Consider the following 5,652-nt stretch of genomic DNA (forward strand, 5'->3'; position numbering starts at 1 on the left):
CACGTGTTGAAGTTATCGGGAGGGGGTATATCGACGCCCCCCCTCCGTGTTGGAAATATGCCCTAGAGGCAATAATAAATTGATTATTATTATATTTCCTTGTTCATGATAATCGTTTATTATCCATGCTAGAATTGTATTGATAGGAAACTCAGATACATGTGTGGATACATAGACAACACCATGTCCCTAGTAAGCCTCTAGTTGACTAGCTCGTTAATCAATAGATGGTTACGGTTTCCTGACCATGGACATTGGAAGTCGTTGATAACGGGATCACACCATTAGGAGAATGATGTGATGGACAAGACCCAATCCAAAGCCTAGCACAAGATCATGTAGTTCGTATGCTAAAGCTTTTATAATGTCAAGTATCATTTCCTTAGACCATGAGATTGTGCAACTCCCGGATACCGTAGGAGTGCTTTGGGTGTGCCAAACGTCACAACGTAACTGGGTGGCTATAAAGGTACACTACGGGTATCTCTGAAAGTGTCTGTTGGGTTGGCACGAATCGAGATTGGGATTTGTCACTCCGTGTAAACGGAGAGGTATCTCTGGGCCCACTCGGTAGGACATCATCATAATGTGCACAATGTGACCAAGGGGTTGATCACGGGATGATGTGTTATGGAACGAGTAAAGAGACTTGCCGGTAACGAGATTGAACAAGGTATCGGTATACCGACGATCGAATCTCGGGCAAGTACCATACCGCTAGACAAAGGGAATTGTATACGGGATCGATTGAGTCCTTGACATCGTGGTTCATCCGATGAGATCATCGTGGAACATGTGGGAGCCAACATGGGTATCCAGATCCCGCTGTTGGTTATTGACCGGAGAACATCTCGGTCATGTCTGCATGTCTCCCGAACCCGTAGGGTCTACACACTTAAGGTTCAATGACGCTAGGGTTATAAAGGAAGTTTGTATGTGGTTACCGAATGTTGTTCGGAGTCCCGGATGAGATCCCGGACGTCACGAGGAGTTCCGGAATGGTCCGGAGGTAAAGATTTATATATAGGAAGTCCTGTTTCGGCCATCGGGACAAGTTTCGGGGTCATCGGTATTGTACCGGGACCACCGGAAGGGTCCCGGGGGCCCACCGGGTGGGGCCACCTGCCCCGGGGGGCCACATGGGCTGTAGGGGGTGCGCCTTGGCCTACATGGGCCAAGGGCACCAGCCCCAAGAGGCCCATGCACCTAGGGAACCCTAGAGGGAAGAGTCCTCAAGGGGGAAGGCACCTCCGAGGTGCCTTGGGGAGGATGGACTCCTCCCCCCCTCTTGGCCGCACCCCTTTCTTGGAGTAGGGGGCAAGGCTGCGCCTCCCCCTTCTCCCCTGCCCCTATATATAGTGGAGGGGAGGGAGGGCATCCATACCTGAGCCCTTGGCGCCTCCCTCCCTCCCGTGACACCTCCTCCTCTCCCGTAGGTGCTTGGCGAAGCCCTGCAGGATTGCCACGCTCCTCCATCACCACCACGCCATTGTGCTGCTGCTGGATGGAGTCTTCCTCAACCTCTCCCTCTCTCCTTGCTGGATCAAGGCGTGGGAGACATCGTCGAGCTGTACGTGTGTTGAACGCGGAGGTGCCGTCCGTTCGGCACTAGGATCATCGGTGATCTGAATCACGACGAGTACGACTCCATCAACCCCGTTCACTTGAACGCTTCCGCTTAGCGATCTACAAGGGTATGTAGATGCACTCTCCTTACTACTCGTTGCTGGTCTCTCCATAGATAGATCTTGGTGATACGTAGGAAAATTTTTGAATTTCTGCTACGTTCCCCTTCAGTGGCATCATGAGCTAGGTCTATTGCGTAGATTCTTTGCACGAGTAGAACACAAAGTAGTTGTGGGCGTCGATATTGTTCAATATGCTTGCCGTTACTAGTCTTATCTTGATTCGGCGGCATCGTGGGATGAAGCGGCCCGGACCAACCTTACACGTACGCTTACGTGAGACCGGTTCCACCGACAAACATGCACTAGTTGCATAAGGTGGCTGGCGGGTGTCTGTCTCTCCCACTTTAGTCGGATCGGATTCGATGAAAAGGGTCCTTATGAAGGGTAAATAGCAATTGGCATATCACGTTGTGGTTCATGCGTAGGTAAGAAACGTTCTTGCTAGAAACCCATAGCAGCCACGTAAAACATGCAAACAACAATTAGAGGACGTCTAACTTGTTTTTGCAGGGTATGCTATGTGATGTGATATGGCCAAAAAAAGGATGTGATGAATGATATATGTGATGTATGAGATTGATCATGTTCTTGTAATAGGAATCACGACTTGCATGTCGATGAGTATGACAACCGGCAGGAGCCATTGGAGTTGTCTTTATTTATTTGTGACCTGCGTGTCAACTTAAACGTCATGTAATTACTTTACTTTATTGCTAACCGTTAGCCATAGTAGTAGAAGTAATAGTTGGCGAGGCAACTTCATGGAGACACGATGGTGGAGATCATGATGATGGAGATCATGGTGTCATGCCGGTGACGATGATGATCATGGAGCCCCGAAGATGGAGATCAAAAGGACCAAAGTGATGATGGCCATATCATGTCACTATTTGATTGCATGTGATGTTTATCATGTTTATACATCTTATTTGCTTAGAACGACGGCAGTAAATAAGATGATCCCTTACAACAATTTCAAGAAGTGTTCTCCCCTAACTGTGCACCGTTGCGACAGTTTGCTGTTTCAAAACATCACGTGATGATCGGGTGTTTTATTCAGACGTTCAAATACAACGGGTGTTGACGAGCCTAGCATGTACAGACATGGCCTCGGAACACATGCAAAACACTTAGGGTTAACTTGACGAGCCTAGCATGTACAGACATGGCCTCGGAACACGGAGACCGAAAGGTCGAGCATGAGTCGTATAGAAGATACGATCAACATGAAGATGTTCACCGATGATGACTAGTCCGTCTCACGTGATGATCGGACACGGCCTAGTTTGACTCGGATCATGTAATCACTTAGATGACTAGAGGGATGTCTATCTGAGTGGGAGTTCATAAGATGAACTTAATTATCCTGAACATAGTCAAAAGGTTTTTGCAAATTATGTCGTAGCTCACGCTATAGTTCTACTGTTTAGATATGTTCCTAGAGAAAAATTAGTTGAAAGTTGATAGTAGCAATTATGCGGACTAGGTCCGTAAACTGAGGATTGTCCTCATTGCTTCATAGAAGGCTTATATCCTTAATGCACCGCTCAGTGTGCTGAACCTCGAACGTTGTCTGTGGTTGTTGTGAACATCTGACATACGTTTTGATAACTACGTGATAGTTCAGTTAAACGGTTTAGAGTTGAGGCACCAAAGACATTTTTGAAACGTCGCGAAACATATGAGATGTTTTGAGGGCTGAAATTGGGATTTCAGGCTCGTGCCCATGTCAAGAGGTATAAGACCTCCGATGACTTTCTTAACCTGCAAACTAAGGAGAAAAGCTCAATTGTTGAGCTTGTGCTCAGATTGTCTGAGTACAACAATCGCTTGAATCGAGTGGGAGTTGATCTTCCAGATGAGATAGTGATGTTTCTCCGAAGTCATTACCACCAAGCTGCTAGAGCTTCGTGATGAACTATAACATATCAGGGATAGATATGATGATCCTTGAGGTATTCGCGATGTTTGACACCGCGAAAGTAGAAATCAAGAAGGAGCATCAATTGTTGATGGATGGTGAAACCACTAGTTTCAAGAAGGGCAAGGGCAAGAAGGGATACTTCATGAAACGGCAAATCAGCTGCTGCTCTAGTGAAGAAACCCAAGGTAAAACCCAAACCCGAGACTAAGTGCTTCTGTAATAAGGGGAACAACCACTAGAGCAGAATTACCCTAGATACTTGGTAGATAAGAAGGCTGGAAAGGTCGATAGAAGTATATTGGATATACATTATGTTAATGTGTACTTTACTAGTACTCCTAGTAGCACCAGGGTATTAGATACCGGTTCGGTTGCTAAGTGTTAGTAACTCGAAATAAAAGCTACGGAATAAAAGGGAGACTAGCTAAAAGTGAGCTGACGATATATGTTGGAAGTGTTTCCAAGTTTGATGTAATCAAACATCGCACGCTCCCTCTACCATCAAGATTAGCATTAAACCTGAATGGTTGATTGAATCTCGATCGTAGTGTTACACATTTTCATGCCAAAAGATAGTAATGATAGTACCACTTACTGCTGGCACTGCCATGTAAGTCATATTGGTTTAAAATGCATGAAGAAGCTCCATGTTGATGGATCTTTGGACTCACTCATTTTTGAAAAGTTTGAGACATGCGAACCATGTCTATTGGTGTATACCCATGAAGAAACTCCATGCAGATGGATCGTTTGGACTCACTTGATTTTGGATCACTTGAGATATGCAAATCATACCACATAGGCAAGATGACTGAAAAGCCTCGGTTTCAGTAAAATGGAACAAGATAGCAACTTGTTGGAAGTAACACATTTTGATGTGTGCAGTCCAATGAGTGCTGAGGCATGCAGTGAATATCGTTATGTTCTTACTTCACAGATGATTCGAGTAGATGTTGAGTATATTTACTTGATGAATCACGAGTCTGAACTATTGAAAGGTTCAAGTAATTTCAGTGTGAAGTTGAAAGATCGTCGTGACAAGAGGATAAAAGATCTATGATATGATCATAGATATGAATATCTGAATCACGAGTTTGGCACAGAATTAAGACATTGTGGAAATAGTTTCACAACTAATACAGCCTGGAACACCATAGTGTGATGGTGTGTCCGAACATCATAACTGCACCCTATTGGATATGATGCATACCATGATGTCTCTTATCGAAGTACCACTATAGTTTATGGGTTAGGCATTAGAGACAACCACATTCACTTTAAATAGGGCACCACATAATTCCGTTGAGATGACACCGTATGAATTATGGTTTAGGGAAACCTAAGCTGTCATTTCTTAGAAGTTTGGGGCTGCGATGCTTATGTGGAAAGGTTTCAGGCTGATAAGCTCGAACCCAAAGCGGATAAATGCATCTTCATAGGACACCCAAAACAGTTGGGTATACCTCCTGTCTCAGATTCGAAAGCAATAAGGGATTGTTTCTAGAATCGGGTCCTTTCTCGAGGAAAAGTTTCTCGCGAAAGAATTGAGTGGGAGGATGGTGGAAACTTGATGAGGTTATTGAACCGTCTCTTCAACTAGTGTGTGGCAGGGCACAGGAAGTTGTTCCTGTGGCACCTACACCAGTTGAAGTGGAAGCTTATGATATTGATCATGAAACTTCGGATCAAGTCACTACCAAACCTCGTGGGGTGACAAGGATACGTACTACTTCAGAGTGGTACGTAATCCTGTCTTGGAAGTCATGTTGCTAGACAACAATGAACCTACGAGCTATGGAGAAGCGATGGTGGGCCCGGATTTCGATAAATGGCTCAAGGCCATAAAACCCGAGAGAGGATCCATGTATGAAAACAAAGTGTAGACTTTGGAAGAACTACTTGATGGTCGTAAGGCTGTTAGGTACATATGGATTTTGAAAGGAAGACAGACAATGATGGTAAGTGTCACCATTGAGAAAGCTCGACTTGTCGTTAAGATGTTTTTTCGACAAGTTGAAGGAGTTGACTACGATGAGACTT

This window comes from Triticum dicoccoides, chromosome 4A (assembly GCF_002162155.2).
Source record: "Triticum dicoccoides isolate Atlit2015 ecotype Zavitan chromosome 4A, WEW_v2.0, whole genome shotgun sequence".
Taxonomy (NCBI): domain Eukaryota; kingdom Viridiplantae; phylum Streptophyta; class Magnoliopsida; order Poales; family Poaceae; genus Triticum; species Triticum dicoccoides.